The sequence below is a fragment of the Anser brachyrhynchus genome (assembly GCF_964034855.1).
Source record: "Anser brachyrhynchus genome assembly, chromosome: 1".
Taxonomy (NCBI): domain Eukaryota; kingdom Metazoa; phylum Chordata; class Aves; order Anseriformes; family Anatidae; genus Anser; species Anser brachyrhynchus.
The window spans coordinates 66398947-66419397 of NC_137694.1; the positions used below are offsets into that span (position 1 = coordinate 66398947).

Sequence of the window (20451 nt, forward strand, 5' to 3'; positions counted from 1 at the left end):
ACTCATAGCTGAGTCAGACGAATTCAGAAGTTATTAATGGCTGGTGGATGGAGAAATGTGCCCAGGCAGTAATACTTTGGGATTTTTAGACAAGCTTTCTGAAAATCTTGACATAAAGTCTAGTGTTGAGTACCTTTGAAATTTGAAGGATTTCAGGGGGTTAGAGAATGGACTTTGTATTGTTTTTCTATTTTTGTGTTGTTCAGTGGATGGCCATTTTCACTGTTTTGTTAGTGTGGGCTCACACATGGTGTCTGTTAAAAGCTGATGATGTGAATTCTCAAGCATTTGTCCCTTATTCTTCACTGATGATGGTAAAATGGCTCACTGGGGTTAAAAAATAATAATAAAAAAAATAATGAACAGCTTTCCTTTGAATTATGTTTAACTGGAGTCAGTTCCCCAAGGTGGTTTGGTGCATAGCCCTGCAAAGGGTTGCACCAGCAGGGCTGAAGCAGTGGCACAGGAATGGAAACAGGCAGTGGGGAGGGGAAGGGCTTTTTATAGCTGACCCTTCTGCTGAAAGCAATGCTTATCACCCTGCAGTCAGGGGTAGCAGGTGGAGCGAAACTGCACAGGTAGCAAGAGGTCACGCAGCAAGGGGGGCACCTGGGGAAGAGCCCTGACAAGCCTCTGTGAAAGGTTTCGGGGGTTGGTTTTGGCACTAAATGAAAGCTTGCTGTATTTCTTTTCTAACCAGAATGTTAACTTAAAAAAAAGGTTAAGTTAAAAGTTGATGGTGGTTTTTTGTTCCTTCTAAAGTCAGACCTGACCATGCAGTTGAAATCAGTTGATTTAATCTCAGTGTAGCTGACTGTAGCGCACAAAAACAATCATGAAAAGTTTGTCTGATAGTCCTTCTTAGAAATTCAGGTTTTTCTTTTTTTAAAAAAGAAACACAAACCACACTTGATTTTCCCCCCCAAAGTTTCTCTTAAGCACTGGTCATCCAGCATATGCAGGCATCTATCCATCGGGATTTGCTTGCCCATGCTGAAGGAGCCTGATTGTAGGACAGGGCAGCCGTGTAGAATAAACACGGAATAGCAGTCTCGGTTTCTTTTCTTTCAGCCTGATACAAGGTGCCGAGGCACAGAAGACTATTTTGCCCTTAAGATAATTGTGTGTTGGAGAGGATCAAAGGGCTTGAGGGGTTTTTTGGTTGAAAGGGGATTTTCTCCATGGACAGCTGCAGTAGTGCATTAGTACCGCAATGGATTATCTTTCCATGATCTGTAGGATCTCAACCAGCTATCGGGGGCCCCACTGAAGGCTGTTGCTTGGGGGAGGCAGAGTGAAAGTCTCCTGTAACAGGGAGACCTGCAGTGCCGGGGAGCTCGGAGCACTCGACTCCCCCCGCCCCGGCAGGGTGGTGCTGGATATTCTTAGACTGCAGATAGTGTTGTGGAGCATGGAGAAAGGGAGCACAGTGCTTGGTTATGATTAACTGCAGCTGATGCCCTACATCCACCCTGCTCTCCGATGGAAGTGCTTATTAAGGAATGTGAGAAGGGAGCCGATTCCAGCTGCTGCGGTGTCCTGTAAAGGGCAATGTGTAATTTGGGAGGGTGTTACGAGTCCCTCGGTGGAACAAACCACTCGCTGTAGTAAGTGTCTGACCTGCCAAACGCCTGGACTTTCTCATTTTGGGGAGTTTTGGATGGCGGCTGATCCGCAAATAGCCATGGCGTTGCAAGGGAGTCCCTTCATGTGTGTGGTTGGGTATCTGCACCCTGCTGCTTGCGGCCCAACCGTGGCAAGGGTGGCGAGAGGGGCTGGTACAGGGGCTCGGTGCTATCGGAGGTGGAGATCAGGTCACACTGTGCTGCCCCACTCCAGCGCTGGGGGACCAGGGCTGGAATGTGCCCCGCCACCGGCTGCCAGGGAACGCTGGTCCCCAGGTGGCTGCTGCAGTTGCTTGTGCTTCAGTCGGGCTCAAATTGCATCTGTGCACTGGTTAATAAGTGGTAAAGCGGGACCGCCTCGGCAGGCCCTGTCGCGTGTGTTTCCTGAGGTAGCAGGACCTCAGGAATACGAGGGTAATGATGGTATCTTGCTAGCCAACAAACTTCCCCCCTCAGCATCTTCAGAAATTTTGGCTAACGTTAATGACACAAGTTTTATCTCTTTGTAGCTAGCAAAGCATGAGCCAGGAGGATCCCAGCTTTGGATTTCAGGGCTTTTTTTTTTTTTCAGAATGGGTATTTAGGAAAACTTGTCTTTTGGTAATTGCAAGCGGGACTGGTTTCAGAATTAAAGGATCGCCATATGATGTTGTTGTTTTTCCTCAGAGAAGTAACTACAATTTATAATCACTGCCTAGTCTGTAGCCAGTTGGCAGGAAGGCTGTTTTGAAGGGATTGATTATTAGTGGATGCTTCATTGTGCTGTCCAAGCCTGAATTTCTTGATCTAACCAGTTTCCTTCACTTGGAATGGCTGCAGTCAGCAGAGAGGAGAGAAGGAGATGCGTCTTCCCATTTGGCAGTCCTATTTCTTGTTCGTGGGATATGCTCGGGAAAAAAGGGTCAACAAAAAGTGTCAACACTTCAGCGTTCTCATAGAAAGCCAGCTGTCTAGCTGGCTGTCTGGAGACTGCCTGCAATTTTTCTGCTCCCTCTTGGGATTCTCTCTGTAAGCACATTCATTTTCGGTGTGGTGGCTTAACAAAACTATTGCTGCTTGGCGTGAGCATTCTGGAGGCTGTGTTTCTTTTCCTGGGAAGTGCGCCGGGAGAAGGCAAGTGTCACCAGGAAGGTGATCTTGCTCTCAGAAATGAGGATGCTCCCCCTGCAAAGCAAAGGCGTGCTGGCAGCTGTGACAATATTAGCTGAGTTAGCATTTAAACTGGCAGCAGAGGACATGCAGAAGTACACTTGCAGCAGCGTAGGCTTGAGCTTGGACAGCATCGTCTGCTGGGCTCCTCGGGTAAATACTCGGGTGGGTTGGTCGTGCTGAACCACATCCTGCTGCAACTACTGTGATAAACCTGGGCGTCTAATTAAAAGTTAGCATGGGCACAGCTGTGCTACTCCAGTCCAGTAGAGTGGAAGGGGTTTGAGCAGGAGCTGGAGTGCAGGGGGCCATTCCAGAAAGTGTTGTTTTGGGCTTGGGCTGCTCAACATGGCTCAGTGCTGTAGCTGGGCTGCTGGCACCGCGGAGAGGCTGAGCCGCAGCAGTTGGGAGAGGACAGCTGAGCTAATACGTGAGAAGCAGAGGGGTCGGAGACTCCATGCCAGGTCTTGGGAGTACGATCCTAACCCTCTACTTCTCCTCCTGTCCTCCCCCACCTCCCTCCTCTCGGGCTGTGTGGAAGTGTCCCAGTTCTTGCAGCTGTGTTAATTGTAATGGGTCATTTAGTCCTGAAATCCCTGTTTAAAAGGGGCAAGTCCTTGCCTCGTGTGACAGCTGCCGCCTTGCACTTTTCCCCAGGCTGGAAATAACTGCATATGACACAGGAGCAGAGAGCGGCGTGGGGGAGGGAGGGAGGAGGCTTTCTGGCTTCCTCTTAGTGCTATAATGGCTTTGCTGTGTGACTCTTTTCCCATGTGGACCATAGCAGAGTCATGCCCCACATATTTAGCAGATCTCTCGGTTGGCAGTGCCTAGGCGTTATGCGAACGGCCTTGCGCTCTCCGGGCTCTTGGTTCCTGACCAACTGGGGTATTCTTGGGCATCGGGGAGCGTGAGGGAAGGGGCGCGTGGTGGTGATGCTGGACACTTGCCTGGACCATCAGGGAGCCTCTCTGGAGCAAATGTGCTCGCCTGTCTGGAAGGGAGAGCTGTGCTATATTCCTTGCAAAGGCAGAGGCGAGAGGGGGAAGGCGGAAGGGTTTTCCATCTCCCTGCTCCCATCCCCTCCCCAAAATCCAAAAGCCTGGAGCCCATGGAAACCTGGCCAGCTTTTCCTTCTAGCTGAAGGGCTGTCTCCTGATTGGAATGACAGCTTTGAACTGGAAGACATTATTTCATTAGCGTGCTAATCAGATACAGAAATTACCTGATTGGCTACTTAATAATTAAATGAAGTTGCCTGTAATTCTTTGAGCACACAGAGAACTAATTAAATTAACCCTTCACTGCCCTGCATGCCTGGGGTGCACTTGTGTGAAATGGAGAGGGCAGCTTCTCCAATGGGGGGACTGTGAGCAGAAGGGGGAAATGGCTGTGATGCAGTCAGTGCTGGACAGCCAAGGTGGTCCTTTCTTATCAATAGCCTTGCAAAGAGAAGATGATAGGCAGTTTTACCCTCCAGTTTAGTTGGGGCTTGGTCTACTGGGTCGGTGATCCGTTTGTATGTACGGCAGTGTTCTTCTGAAAGGTCTTAACCCCAAACAGACCAAAGAACACACTGGGTTTATGGAAGCCGGTGCCCAGGCATGCTTTGTAAACCAGCCACAGCTTTGTCTCACCTGACTAAGAGCAAAGGATCAGTGACAAATGGTGCACTTTGCAGTCCTTTAGGAGAAACAGTCAAGTAGAGATCAGAAGATGGTCTCCTGCACCTCCAAAGTGGTCCTCCCCCCCACTGACGTGCAGCCCCAAGCAAGCCAGGTATCTCATGCATTTGACAGGATTCCACTAACTAAACTTGTTGTTGGTCAACTATTGTTCTCTACCTCTTCAGTGGATGCTTGAAGAACTGCACTTTGCTCAAGTTTACAGGAATACAAGCAAGCGTATCTCCTATTGTTTGAGGAGAATGCAGTCATATTAGTACCACAATTTTATTGAAGATTTAAAAATGAATGTGCAAAGAGTAGTAAAGAGAGTTTCCCTGCATTTTCCAACCCCAATGCAGAACCTGAGCTCTCAGCTTCTGTAATGCCAGTGGTGTGGCACAGTTTGAAATTTATAGTGAAATGCTAATGTTTTATAACTATTGCCTATACTTGTGAGAATATTGCTATACCATTAAATACTGATTGTTTCATTACTAGGGTGAATAGTGAACACCAATAATAATTTTTTGTTTCAGTTTGTAGCCCTGAATGCTAGGTTGGTGCAGCAGGAAAGCCACCTTATAGTAACGCAGTGCTGCTCCCTTACTGCTGTCGCCTTCTAGACTCTACCCATACATGTTAAAATGGAACTGTCAAATTAAGCACATTTCACTGTCATCCAAGACTTAACTTGGCAGTAAAAAGCCCTTGGACCTTCTGGCCCAAGTTAACCATGGCTGGCTTCAGCTACCCCAGTAAAGAATCGCTGCTCTTCCATTCGGGGCACGTAGGATGGCTTTTCCCTTACCTATAGTCCCCATTGCTGGACTTGTCCTCTTCCTCTCCCCTGGTGGTAGCGGTGGTGCCCTCAGAGTTGTCCAGTTCTCGGTGGAAGGATAAATATCTGAGGCACTGTTTTGTCCTTAAAACCTGGCTTCCACACGACAGGCAGCCTGAAATGCCTGTGAAAGCAGGTCAGGAGACAGAAGAAAACAGGGATGGTGCAAAACAAAAGGACAGCTTTTGGGGTAATTAGATGGTTGCGATGACCTGTCCGGTAGGGAGCATTTGTTTGTGAGAAATGATCCCCCCCCACGTTGACTATCTGCAAGTTTGGGTATGCTGACATGGTTTGAAAGAAGATCAGAGTAAGCCAAGAGAACGGCTACAGAGCCTGGAGATAGCACGTCCCTATTATCAGATCCCTGATACTCCCCTTTCACAGCAGGCTGTCAGACCTGCCTGCCTCTCGGGCTGACCTCTCCTGTCCTTTCCGTGCACCCCACACCATCCAGAGGAGACCCCAACCCCCAGTATCCACCTCTTACTCTTTGCCTGGGTCCCTGGAAGTTGTGGGCAGGCATAGGAAGGAAAAGTGTGGGTTCTGGGGGAGGTGGGGAAAGAGTGTGTTAGCACATTGTGGGGTCAGACTTGAGCCCAGCTGCAGAAACCGTTTAGGTTTTAGTGTTATTAATATTTGATGTCTTTCTGTTGTAAAAGAGCAGTGAGTAAGGCTAGAGGGTCTGTGCCTGGTCTGTTGTTGCAAAAAAATATATATATTTTCTGAGGAGATCTTCTGAAACAAAGAATATTCTGGTGTGTGGTAGAAGTGGCCATTTAAATGCATCTAACCATAAAGATATTGCCTGCCAGCAATTTTGATACCAGTCCTTGAGGCATCCTCATGTGGGGAAAATCCTGCTCTACCGGGCAGAGCCTGAATGCCAGAGATTTGGTTTGGGGATGGAGCTCAGGGAGGCTTTTTACCTCTTCTGTCCTCCTCTTTGTTTTTGTTTATGGGTTTACAAAGTCGGATTAGCATTTCAATGTTGTACCTCTGAGGCAAAGGCCCTTGGGGTGTGGTGGAAGGCCGGGGAGCTGAGCTGGTTTGAGATTACTGGTCTGTCCTAGCAGAGGTACTTCCCTGGATCTGGTGAGGAGCAAAGCCCGAGGCCTTGTCTGTGTTGGGAATGTGCCCAAATTGCAGCCATCAATCCAGCTGCACTGATGCAAAGTCTTAGGGTAGATGGGCAATGTCACCCTGAACTGTAATTAGCCTTATTCTCAGGCAAGGATAACTTACTGTTTTAAAAGGTAGAACAAGTTTTGAGTGGGGAAAAAAAAAAAGGCTCTGATCCAGAATCTGCTGATTTAGTAGAAGATATTACCTCTCCACAGACTTGCCTTTGCTTTAATCCTTGGAATCTCCCATCCACGATCCTATTACTTTAATAAAACAAGATATTGAGTATAACAGATTTTGTCCCTTTCTGCTCTTTGTGAGGCATAATGCTGCACAGTGGTGCAAATCTGGAGTAAGTCCAATAGTTTCAAGCTGATGTACTCCAGATTCATGCTGTAATTGCAGAAAACAGCCTCTCATCTGAAGCTGAATTTTATCTTTGATATCCCATTTGCTAACTAGAGATGACTTCTGCTTGATGTGGTACCCAATCCGTACACTGAATACGGAGTGCTGTAGAAACAGTACTGTATGGCCCTGTAATGCAAGGCAGTTGCGTGTGGTTGAACTTGCAAATATAAGTTTACATAAGAAGCTTAAAGAGGATGACTTACAGGCAAGTAATTTCTTATGCTTATTGCTTCTTTATTCGGCAGAAGAAAATTTAAATCTTCCCATTTGTTTGATTAGATTGGTCATGTGGCTTTTTTCCCACCTCTTTGAAGGGGGAACTGTGTCTTTGGTGAAAAGTCCATCTCAGAAAAATTCTTTAGCTTGTAGCTATTAGCACAAAAAAAGTTTCAAGTCTGAGTAAAAAAAAGTTTCTGCAAACTAGTTTTGCTTTCTTCGTTGTCCGAAGTCAACTCCCAAGTTTTTATTCCAGTATGCGATCTTATAACTGCTAATACTGTGTGCTGCCTCTCTCTTGGTGGTAGAGCACTGGGTATACCTTGATTCCTCTCTTCCCTCCACATTGCTGTTTGTCTGCTGTCTGCCAGAGAAGTCGTTCAGGGTGCCAATATGTTAAGCTCCTGAGAGAATGGGGCGAGCTGCGATGGAGGTATTGTTCTGCTGGAAGGTGCTAATTGGCGCTATCAGCCACTTGTTTGATTTCTAGACAATTGCAGCAGTGCTTGAAGCTGTGCCTGGGCTAAACAAATGGTAGGGGCTCTGCTAGTTCCACCATCTTCTCCTGAGCATGCATCTCCCCTCTACCACCCTCCAATAAAAATTAAAAAAAAATTGAGCAGCGCTGCACATGGTTGAGCCAGGAGGATGAACCTGGATGCTGAGGAGTTGGCTGCACGATAGTTATAGCTTCGCTTGTGAACCCTGGCCTGCCTAGCCTGGTGGCTTGCCAAGGGCAGGGTGAGGAGCGCAGGATGGCTAGGCGATGCTGAACTGCCTGGGGATGTTTCTGGCTTCCTTAGAAGCAGAGGAGCAAATGTACTAGGGTGATGTTTCCTTCTGTGACGTTTCCTGGCTAATGGACAGATGCTTGACATTATCTAGGGCAGAGCCCTTCTGTGGGAGAAATACCCAGCTGCCGAATACAACCTCTTATTTGTACTCTGGGACTCCTGCCCAGAGTGAGGGCCAGCAAGAGTCTCTGTGCACCCTGCAGGAAGGGTGTACAGGCCTGACGTGTGTCCCCAGAAGAGTAACTTGCTCTTCCTCCACTGAAGAGGAGGAATCCTGTCCCCTGCTGGCCTTTCTGTCAGACATAGCTGGGACCACCCTGATCTTCCAGATGTGTTTCTTACTTTCCAGTTACAAAAACAAGCAGGATGGGGAGTACCATGTGCTGCAGCTTGGGTCTGTTTCAGCCTGGGTACATTTGTGCCTTTCCTCCATCAAAAGGTCCAAGGTGTGTTGGACATTACTGAGCCATACTTCTGTCTGAACCTCCTAGCACTCATATAGACATGCGCATCCAACTCCAAATGCTTGTTCATCACACTCCTTGTCGTGATGGAGTGTACTATTGTCACACTGGTGTCCTACCCTGGGTGTAACGGCTGTGCTTGTCGCTTGGCCTTAACCCTTTGTGGTGTGCCTCTGGCTTTGTGCTATGTCACTCGTGGAGCATGGAGAACAGAGAGCGGAGGCAGCTGAGCAAGGAAGGGGTGATGCTAAATGGAGACTGAGATGTTGAAGGTGTAAATAATCTGTGAAGAGCATTATGACTGGAAAGCCTGTCAAGATGACTTCAGGAAAGACTGATAAGGGAACTCCAATGTAGAATCATAAGAAATACATAGTCAGAAAGGATATCTGGAAGTCTGTACTGTAACCTTCTGCTTGGATCAAGACTGTTGCCAACAGTAGATCAGGTTAACTGTGGCCTGGAGGATACATAATGCTTTTCTCTGTTCTTTTCCCTTCTCCCACCTCCCCAAAAAGAGAGCAGAATTGTCACAATTGTTTTAAAAGAACATTTAGCAAGGCATGGTCTAAAACTAGCTAAACAATGCTAAGGTTCAGGTTGGGCTGGGGAGGAGCTGGGAGACAAGGGTTTTTAGTTCTGAGGTGGTGGTACACCTTTGACTGGTGATTCTTGAAACTTGCCTCAGACTGGAACTGGTAATAAGGGGCAGTTGGAAACTGCCAGTTCTCTTTCTCATTCTGTAGGGAATAGCTTGTTTTTGAGGGACGGTTGTTGCCTGTGCATTGATACCTCACTTCAGGAGTCATCATGCAAGCACTCAAAATGGGACCTGTGGGTAAGGAGCACATGAAACAGCAGCTGTCACCTTGCTAGAAACAACTTAGACTAGACAGGAAGATTTTTATTTTATTTATTTTTTAATTGAGAACAGATAGCCCAGGAGTTCTGGCTGTTGATTTTTAGTCCTTGCATCCCTAGTGGGACCTCTTAGGTGTGTACAAATATTTGCGGGGCCACACTCAAATGAGTCAGGGAGCTGATTTGGCTAGTAAATTTTAAATAAATAAATAATCCACTCAACTCCCCTTCCCTCCAGTTTATTTTTCACCTGGGTTAGTTTTATGAGCTGACTTATAGAGTGGCCCAGCAAACAGTTGTGCCAGCCGTGGCATGGTGTAGGATTTGGACTAAGTGGTGGGGATGAGAAAATGAGCAAGAATAACTTAGTGTTGAAAGTGGACTGTCATGTCAGACTGATTGTGCAGGGTTTCGTCATTGTCAGTGGAGAGAAATTGATCTTTGAGAAATGAGAGGAGTCTATTTTAGACTAGAATGAATCACTCTGAAGGTGTTTCTGCGTGGATGATGGAGAGGAACTGAGTGAGCCAGCTCACACAAGACACCAAACTTAAACCTTGCTTTTTGATTCTGTTTTAAAAATGAAAATATCAGCATGTCTAATTAATGTCCATAATGCTTCTCCTTCACTGCTGTTGCAAGTATAGAAAATGTCACCAGCTAGAAACAGAATCCCAAACTTCTAACAGGGCAGGTGCAAGCAATATTGAAACCATGAAAATCCAACTGCTAACTATAACATGATGCACTAACTGTTAGCTCTCGGGGGGGGGGGGTGGAGAAAGTCTCTTAACTACTTGCCTTTGGGTAGGCTGCCCATAAAATGGAGCTGTTCCTGCATGCTTTTCAGTGTTTGTGTCCTGTAGTGAGTGCTTCAAAGAGCAATATTCTCTGCTTGCCTGCTAATGTAATTTGTACTTGAGCTCAAGTGGTAGCAGTGGTAGAGAAGGTGTCTGTTTCAAAACGCTGCTGTGACTCAATAGTGAGGGTTTTATTGTGCATTATTGTTTTCTGTGTTGAATCTGATGCTAAACGATTACAAATTCAATTACTTGACAGGAAACTATAGATTTACAGTTGCCTGTGCAACCTTTAATCCATCGCCTTGTACCTGCAGATGATGATCGTTTTTAATTACAGGGTCACATGCTTTTTCCATGGGAGAATGGCAGCGCTCACTTTGTAGGACAGATGGTGCTGAGAGTATAAATCAAGGCTGAGCACTGAATGAAGCTGTTAGCTATATGGTTCTCACCTCATTTACTGAAGAAGTTTGAAGGTGGGCAGGAAATGAGAGACTGGGGCTGCTACAGGAAAAGAAAGGGCTGTCTTTTGGTTAAGTGCACGTGTAGTGCCGTGGCAAAGCAGCCTTGAGGTCCTTGGCTCTCCCCTCTTTTATTCTTGCTCCTCATCCAAGAGATTACATCCCCTTTTTGTCCACCAGTTTTACTTTGTGGGGCTGTGCTTATGAAGTGGGGAAAAAAATAATTCAGGTTTCAAGCTAAATTCCTGTTTGATTGTTCTTTAACTGGAATATTTCTGGTGGTCTGTTTTAGTCTTACAATGAAGCCCTCAAAGGAATGGAAGAGGCATAAAGGAATAAGGGAGGGTTTTGCTGACAGAAGCATACTGATGTTCAGTCTCAGCACTCATCTCCGTTGCAGGGACCCAGACTGACTTCTGAGTCTGGCTTTGTGCCCAGTTTTCTGACAAGAAACCTTCATTTGCCCTACTTCACACTCTTGAAGGTGTATTCCCACTACATGTATTTGGTGGCAGTGCTCTCTGAAGCAGCTTTGGATGTGCGCTTCCACCCCAGCCGTGGTAACTCTGCTGTTTACCAAGATCTTGTGAGAGCTGGGAGAGAATAGGGGGCGCCCAGAGAGGCTGGCAAGGGGTCCCAGGTGGCATCATGGATGTGCTCTGCAGGTTACAGCATCAGCTGAAGGCAGGACAAAGACTCCTCCACCCCCAGCTGTGCTGCAGAAGTTTGGGGCTGTGGTTCCCTCTGCACAGGGCATGGCTTTTGTTTGCTGAATTAGCCAGTGTTTATGCCCGCTGAAGAACAACAGTGGGTACCTGCCAGTACAAAGCTGAACTGGTGAGACCTGTTTATTTAAAATGGCAGAGTGAGTTTATGCCAGGTAGTGCTCGCTGGCATTTAAGGTTCAGCATTAAACTCTCTGAAGCTGTATTAATGTTGTAGCTTTAGAAAGCACTGAGGTCTTGCTGCTGAAGTTGGTAACGATAGCCAGATGCCACAGGAAAGAGCCTGCCCGTAGCACAGGTCCTCCTGGCAGCTTTGGTCAGGGTGCCTGTCTCTTCCTTACTTTCCCTGTGTCTGGGGTATACTGCTACCTTCCCACGCTCTCGCAGTCCTGAGAAGACCAACAGTTTAAAGTCTGTGCTGTTCTAAATCCTGCCATCAAACCCCCACGCATGGGGTTTTAGGGACTCTTTGGGGCTGAAGGAATGAGGACCAATCTCAAATTGAGGTGCAGCTGATGGATGTTTAAGTTGAGCGGTGAATTTTGCAAGCAATTGGTCGTTATCTTTTTTGATTTCTCATCCGTCAAATCAGGTTAAAAATCATTAACTTGTAAATAGGTTGAGAAAAGAGTTCATGCTCATTTGATTGAGATGCTATGTGGAGGAACACCACAGGAAAAGGTCTATGAAGCGATTAATAGCTTATTTGGTGGCAGGGCTTGTAGTAAATTAGACATAGGGATACATAAAGAATGAGAAGGATAAAAATCAATATTGAACAGCTGTCTCTCCTTCCTAGTCACACTCTCCCATGTACTGAATGAAGTGCAATGGAGAAGTATGTGATTACTCATTTAATAGCTGTTATAAAGGGTATAAATAATGGGGCAGACCTCAGGTTGTTTCTGCAGTCCTAAATGTAGGATTTGCTTCACACACTGTCACCTGAACTGCTGTGGAGGGGCAAAAGCCTGCAGGGATGATGTGAAAGTAATAGTAATAAGTGAGGCTGTATGGCAATGTAAAAAACCAAAAATACTCCAGTTAACAATGAGTTAAGAGTGAAATGCAGCTTAGGGTGTGCTCATTTAGGTGAGGAAAGGAGGGAACAGGGGAAAAATAATCATTAAAGCTACTGGAATTGGTAGAGAATGAGAATGGAGGGAATTACTCTGCATATCACTGATCTAGACATCATACTGATTATAGATCTGAACTGTCCTGCTTTCTGATCATGTGATAACCAAAAGACTCAGAATTATAGAATATGCAGCAGTGATTCAGAAGACAGATGGCTTTATTTTTCTGATAGGCATACCTCAGACCTAACTTTTTCTCTTTAATAACCGTTGTAGTCTTAATAGGTCTGCGGTTTGGAAAAATGCAAATTTCTGTATGCCTGATGAGGCAGGCTGTGTGGAGTGGATGTTCTCAACAAGCTGGCTGGTGCTGGAGCTGCTCTGTCTCCTTGGAATAATAGAATCTGGGAACAATTAAGAGGCAGCGTAATCAGTTCCTGGGGGCAGGAGCATACCCTCTTGCTTTTCAGCATTCCCTTGGCTGACTCATGAACTCTGTTGATTGACTTGGGAAGCAAATGAATCCAGCTCTCCTCCGCAAGAAAGAGTTATGGTGGCAAGGTGGTGAGAGGAATACATCAGATCTTGGGCAGCTCCTGCTCTCTCTTCTGTGAAATGTGTGGAATTTACAATGGCTACTTAGCTACTAAGGAAGTAAGATTATTTTTTTTTGGCCTTGAAGATTTTGTCAAGCCTTTAAATTAAGGACAACAGTAAGCTATAGCTGGGAAATACTGATGCTCGAGCACAGAGGGCAATCTTGGCAGTTTGCTAGAAAACAAACTGTAACTAACTACTACAGTTGTCCAAAAATGAATGCAGCCATAAGGTTTGTGAGCACTTCATATGCATTTTGTTGTAAGGACAGGAACGGTTTGTTTGGATTCATGGCTTTTTGGGCACCGCTCTCCTTATACATCTGTTTGCAGGCAGGTAATGATGAACTCTGTTTCGGGATACAGGTAGATGTCCCTGGTTTAATGCACTTCTGTCTTTCCATGTTTCCTTCCTCCCAGGAATGCTGTGGGTGTTGGTGGCTGGTTAATGAGTGCAGGCAGGGTCTGGGAGCTGGGCAGGGCTCTCTTTTGGCAGGTGAGGTGTGGTGCTGTGCCGAGGGGTTACGTGACCCCTGCCGCAGGCTTCCTGTGTGACCTTGGGCAGTTCGCAATGCAAACCAGATCATCTGCCTTCCAGTCCTACATGTGTAAAACACAAGAGCTTTTACAGCTCAAGAATGCTCGAAGCATCATTTTTTTTCTTTAGCGTTACTTAGTTCTTCTGCCAGACGTCTCTTCTTTTTTCCTTTAAAAAAAAAAGAAAAGTATTTTGATGATACCGTTTAGAAAGTTGCTCATCTCTCAGGCGCATGGGAGGAGAGAGAGGGGATAAAAGCCTGCAGTAGTCCTAAGCGCACTCAAGGAAGAGATGAGCTGCATGGGCAGGACTTGCCTTTAACCAAATTTGGCTTACGATATCTTACATTCAGGGATGAGAAAAGGGCCAGTGGTAAATCTTAACTCCCAGAGCCTGAGCGAGCTGGTGACAGGAGAGACTGCGGGTCTGGGAGGGGGGCGAAGAGACAAGCACATGGAAAATAAACTCCTGCTCCCTCGAAAACATGCATGCGGAATGATAGCAGGGTGGGCGTGGGGGCGTGCAAGCAAGTAACATCCCAGAAGCTGGAAGAATAAAATGAAAAGGCAGCAGGATCAGCACGCAGATGAAAGGCAGCCCCTTTAACATTTGCTCCTGGACTCCGGCAACTCTCAGCAGTTGGCTGGAGACTAAGCTGGACGGTCCTGTGGAGCTTCAACAAAGGGACGAAACAAACCCCCGTCCCCCGGGGCCCCCCTCCCCGACAACGCGTGAAACAACTTGATAAATGATTGCTCTGTCAAGGGACGCGGGGATGGAGACGTCTGGGAGCGCAGGGGGAATGCGTCCAATTCAGGCGCGCGGGGAGCTCGGGCTGGGAGAGGGGAGAAGAAAGGGGCGGCGGGATCGGGGACGGTGTGCTGCTGTCTCGGGGACAGCGACATCGATAAGTATGCAGGGGCTGGTGGCCCTCGGAGGGCTGCGGTCCCTGGCAGAGTGAGGGGCTGCGGGAGGGCTCCAGCCCCCTCTGCCTCCTGTAATGGGGGTGGCAGGAAGCATAGGCCCCCCCCCAGCCTGGCTGATAGCATTGAAAGCTAGAGAAACAGGAGCCCAGGGCCTGGCGCTATTCAAGGGAACATTAATTACCCTAAAACAAAACCAAGAGGAGCTCGCAGCTGGGGCCCAACACTTCACATTCCCCTCCCTCCCCTGCTGCTCCTCCGGGGTACATGTGCGCCTGGGTACGTGTGCGCCAGCCGTCGGTGTGGCCTCCTCACTCGGGCCTGCAGCACCCTCAGCGCCCAGCCCACGGGGATTTCGGAGGTGTGGATGTCTCCCAAGAAAGAAGCTGAATGCCACTACCACAAAAAGAGACAGTGGCCCACCGAGGGTTTGATTTACTACATCGTATTTCTGTGGGAAATCATGGCAGCTGGAGCCTAAGCGTGGTCCAGGGGCTGCCGCAGGGAAGCTAGGCTCGGGTGGCGTGTCCTGACAAGGAGCGGGCAGAGGGGACACGTCAGCGAGCCCTGCTGGATGCCAGCAGGCATTCGGCAGCAGTGGCTGTGGTGTTTTGTCCCTCCCCGCTGTGGGACTGGAGCAGAGGACTTAATTTAGAGCGGTCCCGAGCTGCTGGTTAGCAAGCGCTTGATCCAGGAGGCAGCTGCTGCTACCACTTGCAAGGTGACCCGGAGCTCTGCTCCAGCCTGTCCCAGGCCACCGGCCGCGAGCACCAGTTGCCAGGAATAGAGAACACAGCCACGCTTATAAATAAAATGGGTTTGGGGTGTACTTCTGCCTCCAGCTGATGGAGGGGAAGGGCCTGGGTTCCTGAGAACTGAAGGCTGAGTTTTGTTCTTGTTCTGGCTATTGAGTTACTGTCACCCATCCAAGCAGAAGCTGGCCCCACGTCTCGCTCTTGCGGCAAGTTGGCAGTGCGTGTTATCAAAAGGAACTAAAATGTGGAGGCTGCTTGTGAGGAGGGTATTTAGAAAAGACTCACCTATGGTGGAAGCATTGCATTCATTTAGGCTGCTAACCCTCTGACTTGGCAGTAAAGGTAGAGGCTAAATAACTTGAGTGCTCAAAGCCTCCCAGCACTTCCCCATATTCATCTTGTGTCTACAGAAAATTAACAAATTCTCCCTCAGGTTATAGGGAAATGATTTTGGAACAGCAGCATGTATGGCATAAGATCTGTGAGAGGTGCCCCTGCAAGAATCCAGCAATTTGTGTGTAACCTTGCAGGGTAGCCACTTGCTCATTTTGGGTTAAGCGAAGTAATGTTCAGCTGATATAAGTAAGGACCTATTTATAGTGTTGAGTGAACTGGTTTCTGGTGCAAGCAATGTTGCAGATTAGGAAGATAGATGATAGGGAATTAGTCAACTCTTTTAATGCTCTGCCTAGCAGAAAGGAGGAACTGCTGATGACAGTGTCTCCTCAGTCCTGCAAAGACCATCATCACTTTGGTTTGTTATAGAGAAGATCATCAGCCCTGGTAGCATCCTCGGACTTCACTTTTGGAAAGAGGGTGCAGTTTGCCAACCTTGCCTTGTATTAGAAAAACCCAGTGTGTAGAAAGGCTGTGCTGTTTGAGTTGTTATTGGGAAAGGAGGGGTAAATAGGAAGAGGTTTCATGTAATAATGTCTCTATTTTCTTTCTCTATACTTCAGTTTATTTCTTGTGGGCCTGAAACATTGGTAATTAATAGGGGGGAACACAACGGTGAATAACAGTACAAGCAAGACAGAGAGCAATGTTCTTCATGATCATTTGTACCGCGTTGCAGCACCTGAGTTATAAAAGTGTAACACCAGAAATTTTTTAGAATGTAGACCTTTTCTTGCCATTCAGTAAGGAACAAATCTTGTTTTTTTTTTCAAGTGAGTTCAACAGTCAGGAACGCAGGCAACCTATTTGTTTTTTTCATTGACTGGAGGTTCCCAGTTCATATAGGGCTCTACTATCACCATGCAACACTTCACCTTTTTCACCAGCAGCTTTGTCTAATGTTCGGGCAGTAACCTTCTACAGAGGGCCAGAGAGGACAGCTGAATGCAGTGATTTCTTTTCAAGCCCATGCAATATTTTACCAGAAGTTGTAGACTTAGTGGTAGGGTTTTTTTGTTTTGTTTTGTTTTTTAAGGAAGTAATTTCCTACACAAAAGGGAAGTATTTTTTCATGCAAGACATGATTAAACTGGAATTCATTGCCACAGGATGTTGTGGATGCCAGAAGTCTAGATAGGTTCAAAAAGCAATTAAACAAATTCATGGAAGAGAAGTTCATCGAGGGCAATTAAACACAAAGATACAATCTCTGGCACAGGAAGTCTTAAGCCACAGCTTGCTGGAAGCTGGTGGGGGGGGGAGCCTTATGGTATGCTTGTACCATTCTTACGCACCCTCCAAGTATTTGCTGCTAGTCACTGTCTAAGACAGGATATTTGGCTACATGAACCTTTGGTCTGACTCAGTGGCAGTGTATCTGCTGTGCTGTAGACGAATCATGCAGTGCTACATTTTTACTAAGGAAACGCTAACAGCTTGTAGGGATTCATGTGTCCCTCTGGAGTCTTCCAGCAAGCAGAATCAGGGCAAGGTCTTCTGGTGACAGAGCTGCCCTCACAAGGAAGGGAGGCAGAGAGCAAGGGGAGCAGTGGGAAGGGAAGTAAAATAAAATGGGCTGCTCAACCCCTGTCCTGCTGCCACATCACGTGCTACGCAAAGTGCGCGTGGTATGGTGTTTGTGGACGGGCTGCAGACACTTCATGTGCTTCCAGAAAATGCGTGTCTGCGTGAGTCCCGTCTTCCAGTAACCTGCCCTCGTCTGCCAACTGCTTTCTCTGGTATGTTCGAAGCACAAGCAGTGCCTTTTATAATGGACTTAAAATGAGACTTAATGTTGATTAATAGTATGTAGATAGATAAAGTAATTCTTCAGATGGAAAATAACTTGGCTTGTAGCCTTTCCTTTAGTTTTATGCTTCGTGCAGTTTCCTTTGGTCCAGAAATGTAAGTAAAGCAGTGTTAATATGACATTGTATTTAGTGCTGTCATTTAAGGTAGATAATGCATGCTACTTTGTTACTGGAAAGCATTTGTTTTGTCTCAATGTTGCCTAATTTATATTGAACTGAAAAAGCAATAACCAAAAAAACTCAGGTTCTCCCTCCCTACCCTGGCAAACCTGTAATTGTAACCAAGCTGCACTGTGAGAGGATATACATCAGGGTGCCACAGGGATGACAATTAGTTTTTCTTAAATTTACTAATGATTCAGAGAAGGAAACTGACAGTGTATTAATCAAATTCATGGATGTTTAAAATGCTGAAGGAGTATTACTCAGAAGTGTAAGAGCTTAGAAATTAAAAATTTTTTTAGAAAATTTTTTTTAGAAATTGTTTTTAAAAAAAAGATAAAATTAAAAGTAATTCAAGTTGGAAAGTCTGTGCTACTTGGATATAAATAATCTAAACCAGAGCAAGTTGGTGGGGATATTCAACAAATGAGAACAAGTGTGCCACGTCCTGTGACTTTTATCCAAAATCTCTCAGTACTTACTATTTTACTTGAAATTTCATTTCTTGAAGATGCTTTGAAAATATGATTTAAATCTGTCTCTAGTGTAGAGAATCAAAATTAACCCAGTGTTTATCATTAAAAGATTAAAAAAAAAATCTTGTGAATCTAATAGGTCATGTTTGTTGTGGGCCTGACAGTTTTATTTTTGAATGTTTTAGAGCAGTAAAGCAGACCAGCAGCTCAAGATAGGCTGTAACAGCACAATATGTTGCATGATGTTTTAATCTTAAATATTTGTTAATACAAAGGAAAGCTACTGGCTGCATATAAAGGAATATTATACCGTAAAACTTGTTTAAGACTGGCAGTAACCCCTGTCCTTTTCTGTGACTACACCTGTGTGTGATGTGCCTGTTTCTGAACATTAATATCAAAAATTTAAAAGTTCACTGGAAGTCATAGGGTATTAAAAATAATAATAATAGAAGAATGATCCTACTGTAGAGAAAGATTGTAAGGCTCTGATATATTCAGTGCTTACCTGTATGTAAAGGACACACCAAGGGAGCCAAGCAAATTGGGTGATGGAAATCATAGGCTGAGCTGAAAGTGGGGGAAAAGTGATTCTGAACACAAGGAAGTGCTCCTAAGCAGATACAGGAAGCTCGATACGTGTAATAGGCAAATAGTTAGAGAAGTAACAGAGAATATCCCCCAAATGGACCAGGGTTAGAAATGGGATCTCATATGCCTTCTGTCTCTCTGAATTTTATGCATAATAAAGTGAGTTGGAAAGCAGGGGATGGTTAGTGTTAGGAACCAGCAGTGTGTTCATCTCAGCAGCCATCAGGATTATTTGACAAAGTAGAAGAGTGGGCACACTTTGGCCATGCCTTCTTTTGACAGAAGTGGACTAAGTACTAAACAAGTGACTTGGGATTTACCGGAAGGTGTGAGAAGGGATTAGATGGCCAATGTCTAGTGATCTTCCTGTGTGAGATAGTCCTTCGTGTTTGTTGTGAAGGATGCAGGCTAGCTTTCTCCTTGCCTAAACTCGTGTGATGTGGGCCACGTTAGTCACCTGCGGGGCAGAAAAACAGCCCTCCCTGCTGCCCTAGGCAGCCCGTCACCCCTTCAGCACTGTGACAATGTCCACTCCAAATTTTGTCCGTGCATGGTGCAGTTCAGCAACAGCTGCTTCAAAGTCCTCTTGTTGATCTGAATGAATGTGCAGGTATAGGCAAGACCTAGGCAAAAAAAAAAAAAAAGCCTCCTACTTGGCTTGGATGTAAGTGTGGGTGACAGCAGAAAGAGTTAATGTCACCTCCTACCAGTCTAGAGAAGGCTGAAGGTTTTGGACATGAAATGCTCCATTTCTCAGCATTTTTTTGGCTATTCTTTTGGTGACTTAAACCATCTTTTCCTTGAATGCTGCTCACACAATGAAGTTAAAATCACGTCTTCTGCATTTCCTTCCTCTTTCACGTTGAGGTACTTTCATGTCCAGGATTTGTCTGCCTCCTCGCATTGAACCTTCTAAGCAGGTTCTGGAAGAGACCACTGGCCCAGCTTGTTCTCGTTTCCTGTCCTGAGTAATGCCTAATATTAGATACCTCGTCTTTGTGGGATTTTATCTTCCTTCCAAGGGGGAAAGCTACAGAATTCTCTACTCCAATTGCTGGCATTGTTGATGTTTTGTGGTTTTTGATCTTACTGAGGTTATTGCTTCAGTAAGTACCCTGCAGAGAAGAGTTCTGTCTGTATGGGTGCAGCAGTATTTTCTTCGATCACTTTTAAATCTATTGTCTCTTATTTAGTTGGACAACTGCTTGCTCCTGTCTTATTGGGAGAAAAAGGGGGGTGGGAATGGAGAATAAGTGCATCCAGATGGCTTTCTTTGCCTGCTTTATGTATTGTATGCTTGGACCATTTCACCTCTTACTTATCACCCTCGAACATAGCCCAGAAATTTGAAAATCATTAGGGTTCTTATTCAGTAACCTTCTTCTGTGGATTGTAGGCCATCCAAATTCACTAGAGTCCAGCAGGTCTGTTTTGTAATGCATGTATTTTGTAAATACATCCTTAAACAAGTTCCTTTCTGGGGCTCTAATTTTTGTCAGCTCTTTCTGAAATTCTGATATTTTGTTTCATTACAAAGACAAAGGGATTGAATGTAATGTTTGAGACTGAAATTGTTTTCCATATTATTCTTTATTTCTCTCTAATACAAAACTACACATCTGGTCTGTGGTTTTGACAATGGCTGGACACTAAGCAGATGTTTTCCCTGTGTTGTCCACGAGAGCACTTAGATCTTTCTCCGAATGGTTGCAATTAATGTAGAACCCATCCGTGTCTACAATTATCTCAAACTCTTCTTGCCAATTTGCATAACCTTGCACTTGTATATACTAAAATTTATTTGCTCTAACTTGGGTAGATCTTTCAGATTCTCTTTCACAATTCTCTCTGCTTTTAACTAGCGTAGAGCAGTATTGTCAACATTTCTTTTTCCCTGTTTCATATTGTGCCCCTTTCCAGATCATTTAATATATTAAATGTTGATCATAGTATCCGCCCCTGGGACTTCCCCCATTAACCCTCTT

The 20451-nt window shown here is 45.7% G+C and overlaps 1 protein-coding gene across 2 annotated transcripts in view; it reads left to right on the forward strand.

The window, feature by feature from the left end:
* The window catches only part of CECR2 (CECR2 histone acetyl-lysine reader), a 101078-nt gene that overhangs the window by 8713 nt on the left and 71914 nt on the right, over positions 1 to 20451 (forward strand). The gene's annotated exons all lie outside the window — the stretch shown is intronic.